Raw genomic sequence first — 27,656 nt, 5'->3', positions numbered from 1 at the left:
GAGACCCTCTGATATGATTGCTCAAATCGGAAATGGAGAGGTAGGTATATACTTTGAATCAGAAGTGTGCCAGGTCCTGTCTCTCCACTGCTTTCAGTGATCTTTCTAAAATATGACTGTGATCATGTCACTCCAAATCTTTCACTGGTTCCCAATTCCTGTACTCCAGGATGAAATCATTATACCCTCGCCTGGCATGCAGGCCCCACATCCTGCTCACCTTTCACGTAGCCTCACTGCTTGTCATATTGGCTCCTTCCACACTCCTCCTCAAACCACCTCTGTACCATCACCCATGCTCCTTCCTCAGCATTTCACATTTCAATGATAATATTTACCTAGTTTTGGCATTGTCACTTTGCATCCTTTTTCACTAAGGCTGGCTTCCTTCCATAGACTTCAGGATCCATAAAATCTGGATCCACTGCAGGACATAAAACTCAGGCCTGGGATTTAATCATGAGGGCGACAGAGCTACAAAGGAGACTGCATATGCATTCTTGTTATGTCTTCTAAGCTAAAGTCATGGCCCCGATTGGGAAGGAGTGAGCATCACATAGAATTTAACTATTTCTTCACACGGATCCTTTCTCTTCTAAAATGTCAGATCCTTAAGAACAAGAACTGTGTTCATTTTCAAATTCCTGCCGTCAAGCACAGAGCATGGCTCTTTGTAAGCCCTTAGTAAGGATTTGCAGACTAAGCGAACATTGTGCTGGATGCATGAAGCATGGTGTAGGACTATCAGAAGCTCAGAGCAGCGCTGTCCAATAGGAATATGTGAACAGCCTCTGGAATTACAATTTTCCAGAAACTTACAAAAACTAGAAAAATGCAGGTGAAATTAATTTTAGTGATCTCTTTTATTTAATTCAAGATATCCAAGCTATTACTATTTTAATGAGTAGTCTATATAAAGTGATTAAGATATTTTACATTCTTTCTCTCCAATCCATTGTGTATTTTACATTTATAGCATATCTCAGTTTGCACTAGCTTCTTTCCAGGGCTCACTAATCACACGTGACTAGTGGCTACCACAGGGGACAGCGCAGATATAGAGTACGGCTTTCAAAACAGTGACAGGAAGAAGAAAATACTTTTGATTCAGCAGTTTAATGGTGGTTATATTGGTGACTTGTAAGTTCTAATAACATTTCCTCCCTCCTAAAATTATAATTTGATGTCAAAATGCCCTCTTCACCAAAACCGTACAGTAGATTGAGAGTGAAAAATGCATAGGTATCAGTATTTAAATGTAAATATGGAGGTCATAGTGTTTTTTAAATTGTAGCAGAATAAATGCAGCCTCCAGCAGGAGGGTGGGAGTGGTGGTTCAGGTGTTTTAAACATGCAAATAACATTGTAAAGTCATGAAAGAGATAGAGTTCTCATTTATGAAACATTTTAATGACTCCAAGACCCTTCATTTCACAGCAGAATTTCCTGAGCTCATTATGTGAAAAGCAGTGTATTGTCTAGTACATTGTGTCCCAGGAAGCTCATGTGCTCCAACTCCAGTAGATGTGAAAACTGTATGTTTACATGAGAAAAAAATTTCATTAGCCATCCCTGATGGTAAATTCTGTAGACAGGGAGCCTTGCGTAAATCACTGGTGTGGCTTTGCTGACTTCCTAGTCAAATTCAGGCTGTGTGTCACTGCTTGCAGCAAATTAAATTTTGATGAGCTTGGGAAAGTAATTGGGCTGTGAATGTTACCATTACTCAGAGAATTGTAAATGTCCGGAAATGAAACCAAATGATGTAAAATCCAATTAATATTTGGGGGGCAACCAGGACCGTAGAGATATAGAGCAGTCAGGGATCTCAGTCCAATCCCTAATATTTCACATTATAAAACCCCAAGACTCTAAGGAGGTTGAGCAGTTCAGCCAAGGTCAGACAAGTAACCTTGGCTACAACTGGGATTAGGGTCCAGTTCTGCAGACTCCTTAGCTCCACGGTGATCCCTCTTCATCATGCTCGCTGCCCACGTTTCCCTACATCTCTTCCCTTCTGCAGCTTTGGCCACTTCTCTGAATTTCGTTACCTTCAGGAAGGAAAAGGAGAGGAAGAAAAGCTGAAAGCTGTCAGCACCGGCTCCTTGCACTATTATGTAGCATATGATAATTGCCCCTATTTTCTGCCACAGCAGAATAGGAACATATGATATGTAAATGTCAGTTTTGGAGAAAATACTAATTTACTGAGCCAGAAGCTGATGGAAGTAAAATGAAAAAATAACAACAACAACAACAAAAAACTGGATCAGACAATTGAAGGGATCTCTAACAGGAAGGACAATGCTGCTTGGAACTCAGCTGTTGAGAGAGGTAAATATTTTCTTGATCAATATTGATTTGATTGATCGATTGAAAGAAATGACAGAGAAAGGAGAAGAAAAGCTAGTGGTCCTTTACTAAGGCGTGGAGCCTTTTGAATTTGGAGGAGTTTGAGGTTTCTGGGGGTAGAATACAGGGGTAACTTAAACGAGGTGACGTGAGGTAACAAGCTTGTCTACTGTACATAGACATGGCACAGGCATCTTTGGGTCTCAGTTCCAGATGGGCTGTTTCCCAGTTATGTGTTCTTAGAAGAACTTCTTGCTCTTTAAAGAAAGAGGGTGTCTGTCCTATCGTTCTTGGATCTGTGGAGGGGGTGGGGAACTGGTATGACTATTCATGAAAAATGGAAGAATTCGCAGATGAAACAGGTCTGCAGAAAACAGATACATCAATGCCATCTTTCCCTTTGATATAAAGACATGTGACCTTTCCCGCCTTTCTTGGTGGCTTAGAATAACAGGCTGAGGGGGTCAACTCCCGCCCCACCAAGCCAACAGAAGGAGATTTTCTTCTCATCTTCCAAGAAGCTCTAACATGGCTTCTCCTCTCCTTTCCCATTCTGTTCTGCTTTGGAAACAAAATCATCCCTGTGCCTCTGCACATGGGTCCTGCAGCATTCATTTAACAGCATGTTTATTTTAAGTCTCTGACTCGGCACTGAGGAGAGATTGAAAACTGCCAGCCTCAGGCACTCTTGATCTCCTGCTCTTCATGAATGTGGTATTCATCACTTAAATGTAATATATTTATAATCAGGGCCAAGGCAGCATGACCTTGTTTTATTCTAAATAGATCACAGGCAGCTAGACATGGGGGTTTCCTGCTTTAAATCAGATGCAGGACATGTTAGCCGTCAAGGACTTTGTTATAATTCAGTTGATCTCTTTAGGTTTGATCTGCTTCTGTCTTTGTTATTTATTAAAAAAAAAAAAAAAAAAAAAAAAAAGCAGCAGAAAATAGGTGGTGGGTGAAGGGAATGTGGTATAGGCTCTCCAGAAAATCAATCTTCAGGGGAATGGGAGGTTGCTCAGCGTGGCCTTTCTATCAGAAGGGTGGGGGCAAGAAGACCACATGTCCAGGGCTTAGACCTTCCACCCCAAGGTAATTAATTTCTAAGCCACATTTTTTCCCTTCTCTGGAGACATTAATCATGAAAATTAAAAACAACGAAAACAAAACAAAACAAAAATACAGAGTCAATTGTTATTTATCGCTATTCTGTGCAGCAGTGCTTCAAGCGCACACACCAGGAATGTTCAAACAGTTTATTTTCCATCGGAGGACTGAGTCTGAGGCTAGCCCTATATATAAATATCATTGTAGGGCTATGACTCCAATCTTCTTTGCTCTCCTATCCTACACTGGTCGGCCTTACTTTGCTTTAACCATCTCTACAAGATAAAGATGCAATCCCTGTCAATGTCTTGATAGTCCTTAAAAGTCAGAATGGGCAAGTACTGCTTATTTTAGTCATTGTAGCAAGTGTGAATCACAGATTGAGAACGGAACATTTACACAGAAGGAAATCCGCAGAAGCATTGTTGCTTTAAGGCATCTGATTATTCATCTGCTTACAGCTGGTTCCTTCACTGTCTCACTCCGCCCACCTACCACCCACCCACTGTTTCCCCTTGTTACAAGGTGTTCTACCTTGGAGATGAAACAAGTGAGGGCTAAACTAATTAACTAACCAGCAGTGATCTACAGCCTCAGCACCTTGCATTCCTGAAGATTTATCCCATTTCAAATTCATTGCCACTTCCCTCCAGGGAAATAAAGATTGCTGCCTATTAAAGATGGGGACAGAAAAAGGCACCTTCACTGGAGACAGCCTGTACAAGAAAATAATACTGTAATCATTCCCTCCAATCAGCTGAAAAGGATTAAATCTTCTGCTTCTAAAGTAATGTTCCAATTGAGCCTTGGGGAAGAATAATTCATGATTAGGGAGAAGGCTGGTCTAGCAAATGTGAACATTATGTCCATTACTTAAACACACTTCCTGGGCTGACTGCTAATGTACCCAAGGGACTCGCAGCCCCAGCAACTGATAGGCGCAATGAAACAGGCAGACAAGGACAAGAAGTATTATCATCTGCATTCAACAGCACTACATAGACTCTACCACTGCTAAATCACTGCCTTTGGTAAATAGCCCAGATAACTCATTTTAATAGAAGAATTCTTCTCTTCTTTATGTGTACTAAACAACAGACTCTTATGAGCGGTGGCAGTGTATTGATTCCTGGGAAAGGCCGTGTGAATACCAATTCTGTAATTTATGCTGTTTTGTGGCTCTGGCTGTATTTGTTATGCATAGTGTATTAAACATTCAATAGCTCAATTTAATCTTTGCAGCCAAATTGCACAGCACATCATGCCAGATAGTGGTTGTTTCATATACACAGCCCATCTGCTTCCTGTTCTATAATTCATTCAGCAGGCAAAGTTTCTGGCAGCCTCAGGCTACCAAATATATATATATATATATATATATATATATATATATATATATCCATATATCCATATATCCTTAGGTACCAGAAGTGCTTGGCACTCAATTGGTTTTTCGGGTTTTGAGTGCTCTGTGTGCATGAGCGTGGGTTTGTGTTTCCAGTTTTATGAGAATTAAAAATGGGGATGGTTTGTTAAGTTCTGTGTCCTCATCTGGACATCTTTTCATAAACTTGTGGGGTTTCACAAAACCCAAAGAGAAAAAAAAAAAAAACACATTAGAAATGAAACACAACGATCCTTCTCCCTTGGGAAATTATCCATTGCAATAAAATGTGTTCTCTCGACCATCCCTATCTAAATAGATTGATTTATAACTTTTGGGGGGAAAATAAATAAAACAAACCCCAAAGTACTATAAACTCTTGGCTCCTTTCTCTGGACGAACCACTTGGGACTCACTCTCTTATGGCGAATGTTTATTTTTCCTAAAATCCCCTCCTCTCTTGGAGGCCTGCCCCTGTCGCTTAGCGTTGATGGTAACTTTGTCCTTTTCCTCATCTCCACTTTCTATTTGCTTTTAAAGAAGTCAGTGCCTGAATGTTGCCCAGTGGAAAACTACATTTGCAGTTTATTGAAGTCTTTCTGCAACTCGCAGTACAAATTCCTGATTTTCAGAGCATTTTATGGCCTTTATACCACACACAGGGGACATGGACCACCCTGGGTTTTGCATGATCATTTTATACCTTTTTGGGGAAAGTGACCAAAGAACCCATCTTATAGGCTGGAATTACAGCCTTTCCGAGTGGAAGTAGATCATCCATTCCAGTGACCTCATTTTGCAGGTAATAACAGCCAACACTTGTGTAATGCTTTAGGGCAAGGTCAAACACGCAGATGCCAGTGGGGCCCGGTGAGGCCTCCCAGAAGACCGAAGGCAAGCCTGCCTGGTGGGGATGGTATGGAACTGGAGTGCCCAGGCCTGAGTCTGACGAGGGCATGTGATGAAGAGCCACAGACTATTGCCACCATGCACAATGCCCCCCTTGTGTTTCCAAATCTTTTGGTTTTTCAAGAGCTGGAAATCCGGATTTTTTTAAAACTGGGAAATCTTTTTTTTTTAATGTTGGCATTAAATGATATGATACTATATTTTTAAAAACATTTCATGGGCCAAACAAAACACATCTGTGGCCCTGCCAGAGCATATGGGCCTCCAGTTTGCACACTCTGTTTTAGTGTATGCCACCCTGTTCCATACATTTTTGTTATATTTTCCTGGTAGGACACTGAGGTCTAGAGAGTTGGGGTCCTGCCCATGTTTATACTACAAGTGAGAGGGTAGATAAGGGACCAGGATTAAATCCCTTGTCATATACTCCAGGGCTCCCTTGACATAACTATGTTTTCGCCTATGGTGCACAAAGATTTACCTGATATTCCTTTTCTAGTAGTTGGAATCTCCTCTTTGTAGGAGAAAATTCCACTATATTGCTTTTCATATCCCTCTCTGGTATTACCATCATGAGCACACATTATTTTGGTTTGATTCATCCCTACCTTTCTCCAGGATTACGATCCCTGCGTAAACTGTATGTCCAAGAAGTACAACTCATGATGAAATATAACCCTTAGTACTTTATCCCAATGTCCTTAACAATTATTCATTGGTAATAATCTCTCTGTTTTACCCACAGACTTTTCTGCTCATCCTTCACTAATAGACAGTTCTACAATTCCTTTGTGTTGCGAACAGACCCTTGATACAGTCATTTCAATGTTCCGACACTAGGAGTAATCAAAACTTCCAACCTATCTCATTTAGGGTGGGAAAATTAATAAGAATGACTGCTAGTGACCCTTAGTCTTATGCAATGCCCTTCCCTTTGAGTGTGAGTGAAATGTGGAAATATGATGAGCTATCACTCTCATAATTATGTTACTTGATACGACAAAAGGGAGATTATCCTAGTGGGCCAAATCTAATGACATGAACAGTTCAAAGTAGAATTTTTGCTTGCTGGTAGTAGAAGGGGGAAGTGAGAGAGATTCTAAGCCCAAGAGGAATTCCGTGTGCTGTTGTTGCTTTGAGGAGAGGTGAGGCCACATGCAAGGACCAGTCATAGGAGCTGGGAGTAGCTACTGGCCAACAGCTAGGAAATGGGGACCTCAGATTTATAGCCACGTGAAGCGAAATTCTGCCAACAATCTAATAAGTTTGGAAGTAAAGTCTTTTCTAGAGCCTTAAGATTAGAATCTAGCTGGCTAACACTTTGATTTCACCCTTGTAAGAGTAGAAGCAGAGAGCCCAGCAGAGCCATGCTGAACTTCTGACCTACAGAACTGTGAGGTAATAAGCAGATGTTGTTTTAAGCTTCTAAGGTTGTGGTGATTTGTTACACAGCAGGAACAAACTAATACAGTTTTAAATCTCCATTTCCTCAGCTAGGCCCTCCTCAGCGGTAAAGGGGAACCTCTTGGCTTTTCCTGCTCTTTTCTCCGGACTCACCTGCTCCCCCTAGCTAGCTTATGTTTTCCTGAGTGTGCCTTGGGGGGTGGGCACAATGAGATGTAAGGAGTGGGACAGTTTACTTGGTTGGTGGCTTCTGCCCTCTGGGCCTGCAGAGGGTCTAAGCTGGCTCTGTTATGGGCATTTTGCAGGAATTTTAGAGGTTCTTTCATGCTTCTCTTATCTACAGCTCTCTTGGCTTAGTTTGCTATCCTCCCACAGTCCCCCATTTGCTGTGATGAACACTGGGGTTGCAGATGGATTCCATGCTGTTGTGTACTTCTGGCTTTGCCATTAGACTAGTCACCTCTTCCCTCACCCTTTCATTTTGTGGCCTGGAGTAAGGCCCTAGTCCACAGTATGCTTGTCTTTCTTGGGAATGAATCAGGCACCAATTCTTTTTGTGTCTCCATGGCAGGCAATCCATTTCAAAGCTCTCTGAAGTGAACCCTTGCAGATTTCCTCATTAGACATGTGGAGAGAAAGCAGCATCCCTCACGTCTTTCCCTAAGGGACTTGTGGTATGGTGGGAACAAGCTGTGGGTTTTCACAATTCTGTGTGGGGCAGGGCTCAGCATTCATATTTCATTCTATGTATCTAGCAGCTTCTGGCACTCCAGAACACACAGGACACATTGAATGCAATTGGAATGGTTCCCTTGGGTTGTGCAATGGGGTTCTCCCTGTGATGGGGATTCATGGTAGGGCACAGCTTTCTTCTAAAAAAAATCCTTTCACCAATCCTCTCTCTCTCTCTCTCTACTCTCTCCTCCCTTTCATCTTCTCAAAGTGGGTGGCTGGAGTCAAGACTGGTGGAATAAGTTCTCTTACATTGCTATTGTAAATTCTGCTTATGGGGGGTTGTGTCTCACACTAACTTTGGTATCTTGTACATGAGCGGTGGATAGGGTCCCTTTCTAACCTCCTGTTACACTTGTCTATCTGAGCATCCACATCAGAGGCTAGCACACATTCCAGCACTTACTAAGGAAGGCACTGACGGAGTGGATAGCATCTGGATTGGATTCCCCAGCCCTGCCTCCTTCTACCTCCACTTGCTAATCAATGGGTTCTTCTACGTGCTAGTAGCTGGAGCTGTCAGTGATCAGAAGCTTGTTGCTTGTCACACATCTCTGGAGGGTTTTGGGTTTCTATCTCAAGCCTCAGTTGATTTCTACTGGCCACCTGTGCTCACTAAAAGTTATTTTCACTCCTGAGCTAGTCTTATTTTCTGCATGTGTGCCTGTGCATGCATATGTGTGCATATATGTGAGTGACTGTGTGTGTGTTTGTGCATGTGTGTGTGGCTTTTCTCATCTGTGCTTACCCTCTTTTGAATGCTGAAATCTCGATGGTGTTTTGTTCAAGAAACGCATTCTGGCCAACATCCATGATCACGCTCTCCTGCTTTTGCTCACCGACAGCCTACATTTCCTTCCTCTCAGTGTCTGCTTACCTTGTGCCAGGCCCAGGCGCTGGGAGATGAACTTGTTGGCAAAACCTGTTGGTGGAAAACATGGGTTCAGATGGTGAGGATGCTCTTTGACACAGCTGGCCCTCCTCATGTGGGTCTCCTCCATTGCCAGAAATGCAGAGACGTCTTGTTCAGGAGGCTTAAAGCAGCCATTCTGAGTAATTGAGCAAGTGTCAGCTTCACAGGTTTTTTGGTGAGTATCTGTGTTAACCAGCCAGTGGTTTCCTAGTTTAGAAGATGATACCTGGACAGCTTGCCTGAAGAGTATCTGAACATTTTACTCTATGCCTCCCAATTAGATTGATAGTACCTTCCATTCTCTTCCCTACTCTTTATCAAAACAGGCCCAGGCACCACATTTTCACACTACAGTTTACATGACTGACAGCTTAAGGTGTTAGCAGTTCCAGGGTGTTCAAAACCTTTAGTAACATGGCTTTAAAATATCTGACATTAATCCAGTATGATGAGGAGGGGGGGTAGATTGGATGATGAGAGAGAGAGAGAGACAGAGCGAGAGAGAGAGGGGGAGAGAGAGAAGTGTCTTGGCCAGAATTAACCACCTACTATGATGCAAGTTGAGCTTTTTTTGCCTTCCTTTTCCCTAGTGCTGGTGAGTGGGTCATTGCCTTGGTGGAAATTGAAGGTGCTCCCAAAGCCTGAACAACCATGATGTCTATTCCAGGGCCTGCCAATTACCTATGATTTCTTCCAGGAATATCAGGGTCATGAAGGTACAAAATTCCTCATTCTATCCTTCTATAGTTACCTGGTAATCCATCAGTCCTCATTATTTAGCTAAGATTTATTTAAGTATATGTTGAGTACTTGCTCTGTCCTCACTATGCTGAAGGCTGTGGGGGACTCACAGGGGTCAGCTCGACGATAAGAATTCAGTCTGAGCAGATGACAAGTTTATAATGTGTTGATGTGGATGGAGTCTCTGAGAACTAGGAGTGTTGTCCCACACAGTAGGATTGCATGGGTTAGAGGATATTGCTGGTTACCTAAGCATGCTAAGAGTGATAAGAGATGTGTTCAGACAATGGAGAAATCATAGACCATCTTGGCTTCCCTTATAATTTTATCCAGGCCTTTTCCTTTAATGTCTGCTTTTAAGAATCCCCTGCCCATTTCTTTACTCCCTTGCTTTTCTCCATCTTTTCTTGGTACAGCTGCTTCTCTTCCTCCATCTCACTTACCACCTCTTCCCTACTATGCTTCTCTAAAGTTGCTGCTTCCAGGAGGATAAAGGGGAATGGAGACCTAAAGGAACATGTCTTTCATTTTCTCCATATGCTGTTCTGACTTTAGAAGAAGAGAAGGAAATTTGACCTTACATATTAGGCTGCCCCCACCCCGCCGCCCCCGCCCCCAAGCAATTCCAAAGTTCACTGAGGAAAGTGATCCTGCACTGGGATTAGAAGAAAGAAGGTGCAGAATGGGTGACAGTGGTGAGATTTATAGCCTACCATCTCCCAGCCTGGTTCTCCAGAAAAGAATCCTTAAAAAGCAACCCAAGCACAGGTCAAGCAAAATGGTGAGTTTATAGTGGACACAAACCTTTAAGTTTCAGGAGGCAAAGTGAAAATTTTCTCACCTGCTTAAGGCTGTTTTCCTGTCATTGTACCTCTTGCTTTTCAAACTGGCCTGCAAATGAGTTCCCTACACTGTTATTTGTCTTCACCTAGAGTGTGAGAGAGGCAGTGTGGAGTTTCTTGTTGCCTAAACCAATCCTCGTGCTCATTTTACACCAGAACAAACAAACACCAGAGCTTGCTTCATTTTGGGAGAAACAGGCACACCCTGGCTTGTATTCTCTACCCCAAGGCACAAGAAAAACGGTTTCTAAACTAATGTCCAGTGATGAAACGAGAGACTGGGCTTCTTTATTTGATGAGCGATTCTCATTGAGCACAATAAAATATATTTCCACAGCTTCCAAAGTCAGCCTACTTAGCCAGTGAAACAGAACAGAATTAAAAACAGGAAAACAAACCTAAACCAAAACATGATACAAAGCAATAATAAGGTTAGTGCTAATTGTTCTCCCCATGGAGATCTGAAAACTTTACACTGCCTTTCTGAAAAAGGAGGATGGTTTTGGCAAATTGTATGGGATTAGCGAAAACCAGACTCCTTTGTAGTGAATCCTTCCGTAAAGACTATATTTGGAAAAGGCATAAACTCTCAATGCGTCATAAGGCAAAGGGCTGTAGGGAGTAGTCCAACAAAAGAAAAAAAGTATGCTCAAAGAAAGTACTTTACAAGTGAATATATATATTCACTTTAAAAGAGGTATCTTAAACTCTAACAAAGGTACCATCCAGGTGATAACAAGGTGGCAATAGTTATATGCATCTCCCCCTGGCCCTAACAATGAGCCAAAATTAGAGGGAGTGCAATGTATGGCAATTTATAAGCACTTTATTCCCACTTTTACTAGAGTTTCTCGTTCTGTAAACACATGAGCATCTGATGTTTGCATCCAGGTTATCCATTCTGGGAGGAATGCATGTTCTCTCTCACTTTAACCATTTGGTCGCTCAATGAAAAGCATCACTATTGCTCAACCCATTTAGCACCTCTAAAAGTCACTACATGGATTTAGTGATTAATGATGATTGATTTTTTCTTGCCAGCTTAATCGTCACACTTGAGTGGGGCTGATGTAGACCCAGCTGTGCTTAATTAGCCCACAGGCCTTAGAAACCATATTTAAAGACAGGCTTGTAATGGAAGAAGCCTTCTTGACGATGCAGCCTGCTGAGGTGAACCCAGACATGTGGCAGATGCAGTTTTTCATTAGGTCCAAGGAGCATGTTGGGGAAATGGATGTTGCGTAAAAAAGACATATGTTCTCCCTAGACTTGGGGAAGCTATTGTTGCCTTCTAGAACATGGGTTATAAGGGGACACAGCTGAATATGAATTTCTTTCTCTGTGTCACGACCTTGGCTAATTACTTAAGACAAATGCTTGCTTCAATCTAAACAGTAGTTGCGTTATACCACACCATGCTCTATGGCATATTTGGTTTTGTATTTTTGGTGAATGATCCTTCTCTACGTGAAACTCCTTATTATCCTTAAAAATGTTCCACGTCTATAAGGATGTTTTGTGTTTTCTTTTTCAGGATCCAAAATACAGAACCAACCATCCTCATTCCCTTCCTTCTTTGCTTGATCAATGGAAGCCTTCTTTCCTTCCTTCCTTCCTTCCTTCCTTCTTTCTACTAGATATATTTTTTTCAGTCAATAGAAAATTATTTTTAAACCCAGTCCTTTCCCATTAGTTGAGAGGCTTCATAACAACCTCTGTTACATGAGTATTTTCCCACTAGGCGTACTCCCCAAATCATAACCTCATTTCATACTCACAGTAGAATGCATCATCCAAGCATCATTATAGTTTCAGTTTCAGGTAGCATCTGGCTTGAGTCAAATTTAAACTAAATGACATAGGAAAGCTGTGATTCTTATTAGTATTTCCCTTAACCTAGAAGGCCCAGAGGAAGTTTATGAAGATTGGATGCGCAATGAGTTTTCAACAAGTAATTACAGATATACTTGTAGGTATCACTGGGAGTTGTGAAAACGTTCATACATGGAAGTCATAAGGACACAGAGAAAAGACTTATTGCAAGGTTTGGTGCCATGCCATTGGGCTGTTGACTAGGGAAATGCTTGATGCAACTGAAGTGAAGGAAAGACTAGTGAGAGCATGGTGAATGGAGTAGCAAGTAAGTGGGCTTCAAGATGAGGCCCAGAAGCCTGGAAATTGATTCTCAGAATGTTTCCTTCAAAGTGGTGGGAGTGCCGATTGGAACTGCTATGAAGTATTGATTAAGAGAATTGTCAGTGTGAAAGACAATATTTTGGTGTCAAAGAACAGTATTATATTTAAGAAGAATGCTACATTATTCAGCTCTCTTTGGGCTGTAAGTGACAGAAACTCAATTAGACAGTTTAAGCAAAATGAGGCATTTATTGTCTCATATGGCTTGGAAGGGAAATAGGTATAGCTCATAGTACTGTAGCTATAGCATAGGACCCAGGGCCTCAAGAACAAAGCACTTGACTCCAGCAGTCTTTCTCTGCCTCCTGCTACCATCTCCATCCATCCATCCATCCATCCATCCATCCATCCATCCATCCATCCATCCCCTCTAACTTTGCTCTGCAGATAGACTTTTTCTAAATGACAGAGTTTAGCAAATACGGTGGAAAGCTTTTTTTCCAGTCATGTATATAGCAATCCAAGGGAGGAACACTGGCCCATCGGGTCATCTGATCCTCCCCTAATACAATTCAGGGGAACGAGGTATTATTTGGTTAGATGTGGGTTGTGTGCCATATCCATTGGTGACGTTTAAGGAGAGGAGAGAGTAATTATATTAACATGAGAAGAGGTAGAATAGCTTGCTGGGCATATAAAATTAATGGTTACCACAGTATTCTATAAAGTCCATTATAATATTACCACTAATCAGCCTAATAAAAATAACTTTAAAAAAATAACAGTTTATTCAGTTTAAAGTATTTTCACTTACATATTACTTAAATTTTTTGCTCATAATAGTGCTATGAGGGGTCAGTTAAACAGAATTAATTTGACTTCATTGATTAAAAAACTCAGGTGTAGACTAAATAGTAGTACATGCATAAAAGAGCATAAAAATAACTGATATAAATAATCAAACAGCATATCTAGGTCTAGTTCCAATTCCACCCCCAGTGAGCCTCTTGACATTAGCAAATCAGTTTACTATTTTGGACCTCAGAAGGAGTTGACTAGATCAGTAGTTCTCTAACATCCCTCGGCATCATCTCAATGGTTTCTTAAAATGCTCATGGTTGAGCTTCACTCCCAGAGTTTCTGATTCAGTCTGTTTGGGGTGGAGCCAGAGAATTTGCATTTCTAACAACTTCCCAGGTATATTCCTTTCCTATTTCTGCTGTAATAAATCAACACAAACCTAGTGGTTTAAGACAGCACAAATTTATTATCTTACAGTTCTGGAGGTCAGAAGTTTGAAATGGGTCTCACTGAGCTAAAGTTAAGGTGCTGACAGAACTATAGCTGTGTTTCTTCAGGAATTCTAGAGGAGAATCCATTTCTTTGCTTTTTCTAGCTCCCAGAGGCTCCCTGCATTCCATGGCAGGTGGCCCCTTCCTCCATCTTCAAAGCCAACAGTGTGGCTCCTTGTAGTCTCTTTCTGATGTGCTTCCTCTACTGTTTCTTCTTTCTCTTCCATATAAAAGGACCCTTGTGATCACATTGGGCCCACCCAAGTAATCAAAGACAATCTTTCCATTTTAAGGTCAGCTTATTAGCAACCTTAATTTCATCTGCAATTTTAATGCCCCTTTGCCATGGAACATAAGATATTTACAGGTTCCAGGAATTAGGGCCTGGACATCTTTTGGGGGCCATTATTCTGCCTACCACATCAGATTTTTCATTTACTAAGAGCCACTGGACTAGAGTGATTATTCTATCTTATTCAGCCCAAAAATTCTAGTGCTGAGATTGCCAAGCAGAATTGTTGTCACTTGTTGCAAATGGACTAATTGTTTACCTGTTTCGTGTATATTCTTTCCACTGGCTGAGCTTTAGTACAAAGATAATTTTCTCCAGAGTTAAATTGTTCCCCAAATGAAAGCCTTTATTTCCTCTTTTACAACAGTAATAGACCCGCTAAAGGTCTATATCTGAAGTGTTTTCTGTCGTTGAGGTCTGTTCTAGCTTGGTTTTGAAGTAACATCAGGACTGAGGCTTGGAAGGTTTGTATTCTCAAGATCTACATCAAGTTGTCTGTCTCAAGTTTATTTTGTGTTTTCAGGTTATTTAGTTTTACCATTCTTGAAGAATTAGAAGTTTTCCTAGCATTAACTAACTACAAGTAACAAGGCACCTAGAAGGCAGAGAATTTTACAAAGGCTTCAACTACTATCCTCTGGGCTTAAGTTATTGGTGAGAGAAGGCTTCAGTTCAAATCTCCTGAGAACCACTGGGAGTTGCTATGGGAACTGCTCGGTTGTCTCCATTTCCCGGCTTCCTCCAACTTCATCATTTGGAATGTGAGCAGACTAATTTCTGTTCGACAGTGTCTCACATTCATATCTTGGATCCTAGGAATGGATAAAGTAATTCTCACTTTTTTCCTTTCCCTTCCTTAAATTCATCACTTATTCGCATTGACATTTGAGCAAATCTGAACTTTCCCTTTGCAGTGGAAACCCAGTCCTTATGTAGGAATCCATATTTACAGTGAATTAAAGCTTGATTTCACTTAGAAGTCAATGTATTATCACCCACTCTATGAGAATCTGCCAAAGTAGATGCTCTCATCTGGGCAAAGCCTCCCTGTGGCCATCTTCGTTTCTTCTTTTAGCTACTTTTTATCATCTTTTTATCTCTTTCCCCGTTGCAGCAATTTGATCTGAATTTAATATGTCCCTCACTTAACATGGATTTAAGTATTTTACAGGGGAATGCTTTAAAATCTAAAGAAATAAATCTCTAATAACAGAATAGTGAGGGAAACTTCTACTGGTATTTAAATACTAGTATGTTTGCTGAGCTTTATCTTCCTAACTGAGCTGTAGTTTTATTGACATCCATTAAAAGGAAGTCTGCACTTTTGAAGTCTTTTCTTTTGAAACCACTAATTATATTTATTTAAATTGATAACTACCTACTGCCCTAAAAGATTTGATGAATCTTATTAAAGATGCATATTGTCAAATCTATCAAAAATTACATATACATTGAAATCTAGGTTAGTATAATTAGTATAATTGAGCATTACATTTGATTTTGAGCTTCTCAACAACAAAAGCAAAGGGGAAATTCAATTTGCTATGATTCTCATTTTGAAAAATGTGACCTTGGCCTTTCCTCAGTAAAGCCAGTCAATTTTAGGATGTTATGTATTTTAAAAGTATGTTCAGGGCCATACAAATCCAAAGGCTGATGTTCAGCATATTTATTGCAGTATGGTTTATACTAGCAAAAATGTACCTAGAAGGAAACACTGAGGAATAAAGGTATAGTGAAGGAATTTCTTTGCATGTGAAGCAAGGTGGAGGCAATCCAATGAGCATTAGGTGACTTAGTAGATATGCAAACACATTAGAGCAGTGCTTCTTGAACTTGAACACCATCCACACAAAATACCTGGCGACCTTGTTTACATGCAGATTCTGATTCAGTAGGTCTGTGGTGGGGCCTGAGATTCTGCGTTTCTAACATGCTGCTGGTTCATACATGCTTTGCACAGAAAGGACTTTGAGCATCTAAGGAACCAGCTCTAAGTTACTGGTTCCCACCCCAGGCGATCCATTAGAGTCGCCGACAGAACTTTAAAAAGTACAGAATCCAGGACTCCATCTCAGATCTAGTGAATCACAAGTTCTGGAGATGGAGATTGGGGATATGAATTTCATAAAATCTCTACAGTTGTTCGGATAAAGTTGGTTCACAGACTGTGTGGGTGTGAGGTTCATTTCCTGAGACGGTCTTATCTATCACTCATTCCAGTGGCAGTTTTGACAGGAGCAGCACAGAAGCCTGCCTGGAATGTGGCCTGTCTATCTTGCCCTGTGTAGGAATTAGCCCCATGCTGTGATACAGACATTTGGGTGACAAACTTGTCCATGTCACTCTAAGTGAGATGCCAGGTTGGTAATCCCCCTGTATCCCTGCCCACTGTGGGCCACTGTGGTTGTTTCTAGAAGCAAGGTAATAATTTTCCATAATTCACTGTAGATTTGCTGAAATATGTTGTCAACTGCATAATACTATTTAACTCTGTCAATGAGTTTATTTAGTAACATACTCAACAAACCCATTATTGAAACACGTCATCATTTTTGAATTTTCATTTCTCCCATGTTTAACTTCTTATATATATAAAAATATCACATAGGTAATATTTTAGCTGTCTATTCAGAGTAGACAGATTAATATTTGCATGAGGTCTAAGGTGTACTCTGATTATGAAAAACACTGAGCAAATACCCACAAAAGCTCACTATGTAAGGTTTTCATGAAAACTGAAAAACGTGAGTTTCCAAGGAGGTCAACATCCTTTGGGATGTCTAGTGTATGCAGAAAGTAATGTATGAAAGCATGGAACACATCAGTTTATCCTGTGGTGAGGTCTGACCCAGCAACTAATATATTCCAGCCTATCGCTTAGAACCATCCTCATGCTACTGGTATCTACATATGCTTGTATTTGAGAGCAGGATAACTGGCTTTTGAGTTTTAATAAGGCTTACCTAATTTCCACGTAAAAATTGAAGGTTAACCATGTTAACATGTGGTGGGCAATTTCCATCTCATGTGCAAATTTGCTTTCCACAGACACTGCTTTCCAATAGGTTTCTGAGAAGCCCATGTAACTGCAGTGTGTAGGATAGTTAATGAACAGTTCTTTGATTAATAGATTAACCGTGGCTTTGTAATGGGCAAATCAGTGCCTCACACTCGATAACATTCTCACTGTCCGATTTTATTTTCCTGTTACCAAAGTTAGACTTTGTACTGCAAAAGGCAGTATGATCTGCACCTCCACTACACGTTAAGTCCTCTCTATGGTGAATCAAGCCTTGATTTCTCTGAGATGCTTTTTGTATTGTAATTCCTATTCTGATAACCTGCTGAGCTAGTGGGTTGTATAAATGCACAGTACAGCTGTCCAGGAATGATTACAAGATGAGTAATTTTACCTCTTGGCAACAGAAAAGAGTTTTCTCCATTTTTTGATGTCCTTCTTGTCCCGCTCTTCTTGGCTGCCTTCTCAGAGGCTCCCTTTCTCCTTCGCCCCAGGCATGAGTAATTATTCACATCACTGTTAAAAAAGAACTATGAGCTAAGGTTCAGGACCAAAATGATACTGATGAGCATCATTTAGCTTCCCTTTTGGAGTCCTTTCAAGTTTATTTTTCTCTTGACTGCAGCTGCCCAACATATGTGGTTCACTCGGCTACACAGCATTTCCTCTTCAATTTCCACTTACAATCAGGCTGTCGGTCTCTCACTCAGCATTACCATCCTTTCCAGCCTCTGCTGCTCCCTCTTCTGGGTCCCATTCTTTTCCTACTTCCTCAATCTTTCTTCCTTCTTCCTTCCTTGGTTGCAAACAGAAGCTGAAGCCTGGCTTCTCCCGGGTCAAATGCATAATGGAATGGCTTACCTCCAGCTTGATTTCAGCCCTGTCCCTGGGGGGACACAGCATTATTGTTGTGGCCTAGCCTTGTAACACCACAGGCTAATGGATCAATTCAGCCTTCAAAGCATCCTATGGCCTGTCGATAAGAAATTCTAGCAATTACTGAAGTGGGAAGGCTGGAAAGCGCCTGAAAAACATTCCCTATTGATCACTCTAGAGTATGATGAACTTGTTTAAGAAAAATTGATCTGACACATTGATTTTTTTTTTTTATCAGAGAATCTCATGAATGCAATTTAAGCCACAATATTTCTTGCCTTGCAGAATGTTTTCTTCATGGGGAAAATCTGTGAGGCAAACCAGCCAATGAGAGACACTGAGAAGAGTTACTTAGCTTCCCACCCTTTGCTTTCTCCATCATTTTAGAAAATGTTTTTTTGTTAAAGTGGCTTTTAAATGTAAGGCTTCTCCTCCTCCGTGCTTCATGCATTTTAGCTCTCTCATAATCCTTTACCAACTCTCTCTTCCTCCCAATCCTTTGCCCTCCTCTTTAACTTCTAACTGGGGGTTTTCGTTTGAGGAGCAGGTCCTCTGATACAGCATATGCTGTCTCACTTATTGCATGGAGAATAGGTTTGGAAAATGAGGATCTTAATTACCGCCAAAGTTAGCCCTGTCCCTTGACACCTCTGGGAACTGTTTGCTCAGTGATGGTGATAGATTGCAAACCCCAGCCATTTACTCTCTGAGCAGTGCTACATCTACAACACATGCTTAGACAGCTGCTGTGTGGGCCAGAACTGCACCATGGACCTGAAGAGGTGCCAGAAATCCTTGCCTACTTCTAAACGCCTCTCCCCATGCAGCTTGATGGGACTACTCTCGTCCCGCGCTGACCTGGCGTTCTCTTAGGAAGTAGATCAGTAGTTTCCAAATAGGGATGGTGATCAGTATCTCTTTGGGAACTTCCAAAAATACAGATCCTTGGGCTTTATTCCAGACCCACTGAAGTAGAATCTGGGAGTGGAGCCTAGGAAAGTATAATTTAAAAAGCTCCCTAGTTGAGTCCAATGACCAGCCATGTTTGGGAACCACTGGATTAGATAACAAAGTTGTGGAGTATATGTGTGTGTGTGTGTGTGTGTGTGTGTGTGTGTGTGTTTCATAAAGAAATAGTTAGGTAGAAGTATTAAAAGAGAAAGTTGCTCCCCCCCAGTGTAATATTCAATTTTTCCCTTTAGAATTCCTTCTTAGCACTTTGAATGTTTATGTACTAGAATTGGTTAATGAGATGAAGCTAGTTGATACTAAGTCCAATAGAATAATAGATAAAGGAAAGACTAACTTCCAGAGAGGGTTGTACTGAGGGTAGAAGAGAGCATAGAAAATAAATTTGGCACACTTTAGTTTTGGGTCCAAGAGAAGTTCTCCTGACTGGGCTTTAAGGTTGCACCACAAAGGAAAAGGGTGACTTTACCTAAAAGTTGTGATGGTTCACTTATACTACCTTCTTTCAAAACTGTTGAGAACTGTACCCAAGCCTTGCAGCACAAGAATTCAGGAGAGGGGTCTTTAACCACTTTGTCAAGCCTCACAGAGAGAGTGGTTGAACCACGAGAGAAATGTATGTTGCCCATTCCAGAACGCATCCAGGAAACTTGTTCCCAAATGATTTTCCATTCCATTATCTCAAAGACCTGCTCTCATGGGGGAATTTTAAAGCAACTTTGCTGCTGGCTTGGTAAGTTTGAATAAGCTGAGAGGCAAGCCAGAAGCATCTTCGGCAAGTCATTTAAATTAGAGATGATCCATACACTTATAAAATAATCTAAGTTTTAGTGTAGTCTAGTGACTTCAGTTTTTAAACATTTAATTCTTACCGGTGTCACCTTTTTCTCTGGGTTCCTGCAAGGTAGACTAAATAGTTTGCCATGGTAGTTCTTAGTCTCGGTCACTGCACTTTATAATCATCTGGGAGCTTCAACTAGTATTCAGTCCTAGCTCCACCCCTCAGAGATTCTGGTCTGGGGTGAGGCTGAGCATTCCTGTAAAATCTCCGTAGGTGATTCTAAGTTGTGGCCAAATTTGAGAATTGTTGTTTTACTTAGATTCAAGGATAGGAAATTGAAGTTTGGCCAAAGTTTGAAATCTTCCTTTTTAATTTTCTGCCTGTATACTTCTGGACTTCTAGAGGAGACAATGTGCAGCAGAGGAGGGGGGTACCTACTGTTTGCCAAATTTGTGAAGAAAACAAAGGCTGCCTATTTGAAGTACTTCTCAGATAGCATGTGGGCTCTCTTCAATACATGGCTCTGCTTTCAGCAAAATTGTTAATTATAGATCATAATAAGCTGTTAGGAGCAAAACACACACATAATTTGAAAGTGAAATGAGGCACAGTACATAGATAAAGCAATTGTTTATTTAAGAGGTGATTAGCAGCAGCAAAACAAGCAAACTGATACTTGAACCTGAAAGAAATTACACCCATTTGGAATTGTTATACTCTTTGGTTATTTGTGCATTGCAGCCTAATGCAAAGGTACAAGCTTGTCACTGTCAGTTTTCTTTTTTTCTGCGTGTGATGTAGGGAAGGGTGAGTCTATGCCATCTTCGAACTTAGATGATATTAAAAGAACAGCCTGTCAGAAGGAATAAAGAAAGGGAAGTGTCTCGGTTTCTCAAAGGAGCACAACAGAGATTTAAATTGTTCTGAGCTATGATAAATTATAAGCCTTTAAAACCACTATAATTACTGAATGAACAAAACAGTTTGCCTTGGGTAATTATGCCTTTTTGGTCTCCTTCACTTCCAAGTTATTTTCCCCTTGTAAATGTTACACTCTGGCAGTGTGCGCTGTGTCAAAGAGTGTTAATCTCAGTGTGAAATGCTGGGGTGTCTTTAAAGGTAAGTGAGCCCAGAAATATTCGCAGTTCAGACCAAGTTAGATGAAAACACCATTAACACTTGAATGTGACATTTGATGACAACAGTTTCTAAATCACAACTCCACCTGCAGTGAAGTGGGATGCGGTGGGGTTGGGGCTTCATCCACTAATCTTGCACCAGAGTTTTACTTGAGTGAGTAATTTTGTCGGTTCAGCCCCGGCACTGGAAATTCCCAGGATGGTAGCTTTATGTGGAATAGATGTGAGTTAATGAATAAGGGCACCCAGGCTGAGGATAAATAACCGTGTTATTAGGGGAGATTGCAGTGCTCAAGATAGGAGGTTTAATAAGCAACTGAGGTTAACAGGAAATCCTTAGCTTTGTGTTGCCTGAAAAGGCATTCAGATTGCCGCTTGCTAAAGTTGAGGGAGGGCCTAATTGATACTTATCAGAGGCACCACGGTTCAGAGCCCAGGTTCCAGTCCACAGCAACCCATCTGATCCCACAGTTGGCAGTAGAATGTAAGGCTGCTCAGTGTGGCTCATCTGGTATTGTTGTCTTTGGAAAGTTTCAACAACAAAGCCTCTATTTGGTGTCTTGAGTGAGAAAGTGGAGGCAACAGGAAATTGTGGTGCCACCACATTTTTAGGTTGCCTGGGCTATCAGGATAAATGTTCCATTCTGTTTAGGGGCAGAGCCTGTAACTTCTTATTTCTTAGGAGATAACAGAGTCAATGTGATCAGATGGTTGGAGAAGTCATATTAGTGATAAGAGCTAACACACATTGAGCAATTACTTGGTACATCATCATTCTATGCACGGCGCATATATTACCCCCTTTAGCCCTGACAAGCATCCTTATGAGGCAAGCACTTTTAGTCTCACCATTTTACATAAACAGTCAGAGACAGGGAGTGGTTGGCGAACTTGCCCAAGGACACAAATAATAGAACGGAATTGGAACCAGGCAATATGACTCCAGAGCACTCAGAATGAACCTCTAAGTATACGGCTTCAAAGACACAGACTCGTACTCTCTCTGTGCTTCCCAAGCTCCCTACAGCAGCATCAGTTCTGGTTCACCCATCTGCCTGACCTCTGCCCCAAGCTTCCTCACCTCTCCAGGACTGGCAGCAGGTAACCAAGCAGTAATGCACCAATCTCCCCCTCCGGCCCTCTAGAAGAGGCACCCAAGTTCTTGTTTCAGAACGTTAGTCTTTATTTGACCTTGTGCCTTTCTATAGTTTGATTTGTAAAGTACTGAGATTATGAAATTGTTCTGGAGTGGAGGATTTAAGGGGGACTGAATAAATGGTGTGCATCGTCACTTCCCTAGATGATGTTATAATGAATCCTCTCCAAAGGACATGCATGAGCCTTCTGCTATTTGTAAACAATAGGGGATTTTAAAATCCAAGTGAGATTGCAGCTGGAGCTGCAAATGTATCCCCCAAAAGGCAGGGAGATGAAATGAAGTCTGATAGAGTTGCATAGAGGTATTAGATGGACTCGTCAGCCTGCATGTTTTATGCAACTTAACTGGCCAGATTCAGGGCGGCGTGCATGATGGCCCTCTGTGAGACTGATAAGCCTAGGGCATTTATTTTGAAGCAAACCTTCAGAGGTTCGCTCATTGACATAGACTGCCGAGAGTGCTCGCTCTCCTTGCTCCCAGAGAGGGAGCTGGACTCGTGCCTGAATGTGCAATGGCCTGGTTTGCATGCAAGACCAGTTCTTGCCTCACGTTCACCATCACGAGATCTCAAAATATTCCCTCCTTGAAGCCTCCCACTGCAGCTTGTTTTGAATCTACTTCTACCTCCTCCCACTTCCTTCTGTTACTAATGAGCCTCTCTGGGTGAGAGACTGACATCTAAGTGCCTCCGGGAGAAGCAGAAAAACTGTAGGTCTGTCCACAGAGGAGTCCCATGGCACTGACCATTTATCTGGTGACCATACAGCCCCAATAAACAAAGCAAATACGTCTGTCTCTCCCTCCCTCTGTGGTTGTTGGGCCTATGCGTGTGCACATCCCAGGATATTTGCAGGAGACACCAAAACTTGTCTTCATTACAGCTCTGACTCATAACCCAATTAATGGTGTCAAGAAGTGAAACATGGTCCCCAGGCCCAGCTGCCTTTTGAAAGCAAGTCCCAGCCTGTTCAGAGCAGTAACGAATGGTGTTCCGCAGAGGGCGGCTCAGAATCTGTTCCGCTAGCCAAAAGCAAAGGGTTTTTTCAGAAAGGCCATGAGCAGTCAGCTCTAAGTTTTGGGGTGTGAATGTACTTGGTCTCAAAACTGAGTGAGAGGGAGGATGGGAGCGTGAGAGGGGAAGTGAAAGTGTTCCATGCTTCCCTTGACTGCTCAGAGGTTGCCTGCCTCATCTGCCCCAGATTTCTCAAGTTTAAGGTAGGCAGACCTGTTGCACCACCGTCTGAATTTCTTTAGGGAGAATACTCCCATTGAGGGGATTGACCAGACCCTAATTTTATCCCCAGGCCTGTACATGGACTGTTTATCAGGTGCCTTTCCTTAGGACGCTGCCACTGGTTTGTGGGTGAAATGCCAGCACCACACGACCATTTTCCAACTTCCATAGAGATTATTTTGTAATTTCAGACACGCTAATTTTTGGAATGGGGTGTGCCAGAAGTGCAGTCAGCCATACTGGGGCATACTGTTCCTTCAATCACCTGACTGAATGCACATCATTTTTAAAATAGTTTTCTTCTGACTGAGTGGTGATGCTCCTTCTTTCTAGGAAGCCACTTATTTCTTTCTGAAAAAATCAGACCCTTCTTTATGAATCAAGTGCAGAGCCCCTTTAATAACCATAATGAGAGCAGCCATTTAGTGCCACAGAGTGTCAGTCATGGTGAGAGCAACTCTGTTTATATTGTGTCTGGTCCTAATAGCAAGCCTTCCAGTGGGAAACTGTGTCCCCATTTCTCAAGTGAGCACTGCGTTTAATTTTGAAGGAAGGCAGGGTGAAAGTGTAACATGGGTGTGTTTCATTTCGAAAGGGAGCCGAGAGCTCCTGGCTCCTTCAGTTAAAAGCCCTCCTCTTCTTACTATTTTCTCACGTCTGCAAGCTGCCTTGAGATTTTTAATATCCCAAGTGGTCTAAACCTTATTTCATGTCTCCAGGAGATAAGGTGGATCTCTAGGAGGGTGAATCTCCCAGGGAGAGGTTCAGAGGGAAGAGAGAGACCCAGTCAGCATCACCCCCAAACACATGTAGCATCTCAGGTCTCCTCCCTCGATGGCCTCCCCCTCCCATGGCATGAACTGAACCAGCTTTGCCTGGTGTATGAGCTCCAGACAAGATGACAGCCTGTGGTGAGGAGGGAGTCAGTTGAATACCCAGCCTCTGCCTTTCCCCAGAGATCCCTTTCTTCTGTTGCAGCCAAATACTGCTCAGTTGAGAGCTCAGGAAACAAAACAGTCTTTGTTGCTTAAACTGAAATCATTCCCAAGGCTGATTGTCCCAGTGGTCCTGTTGTTAACAATACTTCCTCCTCCGCTTCCTGTTCCTCCTCCCCAGTCTCTGCTCCTCCTGCCTACGCTCCCTGCTCCTCCTCTGCTTTCTCTGCTCCTCCCACTCCCTTGTCTTCTATGATTGTTAATCACTGCACTTCTGAAACATGACAAACCTAACAGAATGTTGCCAAAGCGAGAAGCCCTAGGGAGTTAGTACAAAAACTAAAACTAGAGCCAAACTCATTTGGAAAGGTTTGGGTTTCATGGGAACAGTTTGGTGCAGTAAGAAGTAGAGAAGGGGGAAGCCGCCCAGCTGATTGTCTCCAGGGATGTTTGCCCAGGGAATGGGGTCATAAACTGGATGAGTGATTGTTCACCAGTTTTAGATAATGGATGTCTCTGAGAGTTTGAGGAATACGCACATCAACGTGAGGTTTGGGCTCACGGTTGGGTTTTTCTGAGTTCTCAGTCCAAGGACTAATGCACAGCGCACTTCCGACTTCCTCCTGATGGCTTTATCTTAGTTATAAATCCAATGGACACATGTTCTTGGGAGATGTGACCATGTTATTTATTGTCTTCACTGGAACACATTGGAGAGTGACAGAGTCACTATTAGTAACTCTCCTGGGACAACATACATTATCTGAGATGGTCCCAGACAAACTGGGCGGGAGAATCAACATGCTCCTGTCATGGGACGTGGTGGCAAGATCTAGGACCGGGAAATGGGTTCTACCATGAACTATTTAGAATCCCTGGGTGACTCTCAGCTTACGTGACTGTAAAAATCAAAGAATTGGATTAAGTCTTCATTGTTTCTTTGAGAGCTGGTGATCGAAATCCTTCTATCATTTACTTGAATGGAATAAAAAATATTTTGGGTGACATATTTTGCTTCCTACTGGTTGGTTAAATCAGTGCATCGACTTAAATATCTGAGGAAGAAAAAAGAACTTGGACTTATGAGAATAATGTAGTTCAAAGGACCTGGGAACTACCATATATACTTGGTCCTTTCCTTTCCTGAAAGACCAGGGCAATATTCTTATGAAACATTTCCTTACTCTAAGTAACTGACCATGGAATTGAATACTAAGTATTCAGGGAGCATCCACAGTTTACTCAGGGCTTCAGCAGGATCTAATAGGAGACATGTTCTTTGTCTCAAGGGCCTAGACTCTCAATTATATGGGAAAAAACAAGCATTCATATAAAAATACATTATCTGGGAGGGTGCTGAAACCCTTGAGGCCCAGGCGTGGGGATTACTGGGGGGAAATTCTGGTGTCAGGATTTCCCTAATCACCTTGTACATCTTGAATAAGGAGGAACCACAACCGTTAAAGACAGTGCGGGGCTCATGGGTAAGTGAAAATGAGTTCAGGGCAGAGAGCACTGCATTCTGAGGCAAGCTTATTTGTGGTTGTTCTGGGTCCGCCATTGATTTTCAGGATGTCCACAGGCAGATCCTTTTTGCTTCTTTCAAAGGTTTCCTTTTCTCCTGCTGTTGTCACAGAATGAGAATTGGGACCAGAACATTATAAACGACTTAGACACCCTGTATTTTAAAGTTAAAAGGGCACAGGCAGCGGGGTGGAGAGAAAGCAATGGGTGGGAAGTTCAGAGGACAAGGAGTCTAACCTTTGGCTCTGGCTCGGGATGCATGAATTTGCTGGGTCTTTTTGCTCTAGAAGTTTCTATCGTCTCATCAGAGATTTTGTTTGTTTTAGAATCCTTTAAAAAGAGAAAACCTTATATAAATCTTACATAGATTCCCCCAAATATAAAAAACATATTGAAATATCATTCTAGGCCCAAGATGGAGCCCGTCCTGCCCCAGGTGCCACGTCAGCAAACCAAAATTTAGATAACTTTCGTGTCTCTGTAAATGCTCCGATTGACCAGAAACTCAGTATATCTAGTCAGCCAGTCTCCAAACGCTAAACCAACTCTAGGCTTTATATTTACTTCCTGTTCCTTATTCATTTTCTATTTGTCTCTTCCTTGTTTCTTATACTTTATCCTATAAAAGCTACTTACCTTCTGTCCCATTTTTCAGTTCTCTGGACCCTTGGGAATGGAGACTGCCTGCTTCATGAAGTATTAAATGAAGTTTGTTTGTATCACCTAAATTTTCTTTAATCATTTTAACATATGTAAAGTACTGCTTTGATTGAAGACAGCTTGGGACCTGGAATGGTGCCAGCTCAGGCTGCCCTCTGCAGCCTTCATAGCGTCCTGAGGCACTTCTGCAGCTTGGCTTGCACCAGCTGGTGAAGTTTGGCTGAACTTTAAAAGGTGTCATGCTCCAGTCTGAAGCAGCCCCCGCACCAGGCCGTAGCCTGGGGATGAGGGAAACAAAGCTTTGTGGAAGCCACTCTTCACCCCTTGGTTTTTCAAATTGTTCAGGCACTGCCCACAAACCTCTAGCAGTGCAAAACCATTGAACACTTTTCCAATGAGCTCTTTCCAGTATTTGGCTTTCTGTGTAATAGACATGGCCTTTCTGGATTGAAGACTGGCACCTAGAGAGTGGTTAACCACTGGAGTTGTCCAATGATGTAGACAAGGAACAGAAACCAAGCACTTGCCAATCAAGAAACCTGGCTCAGAGTCGGTGCTACCTCCAGAGACATCTACCCTGCCTCAAAGCCTCATAACTGGCCATCACAGCTTTCTGGCTGCCAAACCTTCTGCTCCCTGGGCAATTCTGGTGCTCAATTTGATTGTTTATCCAAGCAGGTTATCCTGGACTGTGAAATACGATTCTTGAAGGCTAGAGTGAAGCGAGTAGCCCTCAGGGACCAGACACCTTGGTTTGTAAATCAATCTTCGCCACATAGACACTCCAGTGGTTAGACATTACAAGGTGAAGAGCGGCCCCCTTGTGGGACACCCTGCAGCAATTGCCATGTTAACTGAGAAGATTGTGTTTCTGGAAATGCTCGGATGCAAGATACAGAATCCTCTCTTGGGACTAAGTTTTGGACACGTGGGAATATCTGTTAACAAGAAATGATATAGCTGGGTACTGGAAATGGTTTGGGGAGTAGCTCCTCAGTCTTCTTCTTCTTTTATTTAGTTTTTTGGTTTAAAAATGGACCAATGCTTGCATAAAGCATATTTCTTATTAATTCTGTTCAATACTAAAAAAAAAAATAAATAAATAAAAGAACAATCCCAATCCTACCCATTAAGAAATGGTGAAGACTGTATAACCCTTTGAATCTCCTTAGAGTCTTAGCACACTGAATAATTATTTCCCCTAAAATTTCATTTTTATGAATTATTTCTAAACAATCAGCTAGATCATT

The 27,656-nt window shown here is 41.9% G+C and overlaps 1 long non-coding RNA gene across 1 annotated transcript in view; it reads left to right on the top strand.

Moving 5' to 3' along the window:
• The first annotated feature begins 2,052 nt into the window (after nucleotides 1-2,052).
• The window catches only part of LOC141571348 (uncharacterized), a 38,315-nt gene continuing 12,711 nt past the window's right edge, over nucleotides 2,053-27,656 (top strand). Inside the window, exons 1-2 of the long non-coding RNA XR_012496110.1 lie at nucleotides 2,053-2,334; nucleotides 9,395-9,520. This is a non-coding gene — a long non-coding RNA (uncharacterized LOC141571348). The remainder of the gene's footprint in view (nucleotides 2,335-9,394; nucleotides 9,521-27,656) is intronic.

Source organism: Rhinolophus sinicus, linkage group LG04 (assembly GCF_036562045.2).
Source record: "Rhinolophus sinicus isolate RSC01 linkage group LG04, ASM3656204v1, whole genome shotgun sequence".
Lineage (NCBI taxonomy): Eukaryota > Metazoa > Chordata > Mammalia > Chiroptera > Rhinolophidae > Rhinolophus > Rhinolophus sinicus.
This window is presented reverse-complemented; position numbering and strand designations above follow the sequence as displayed.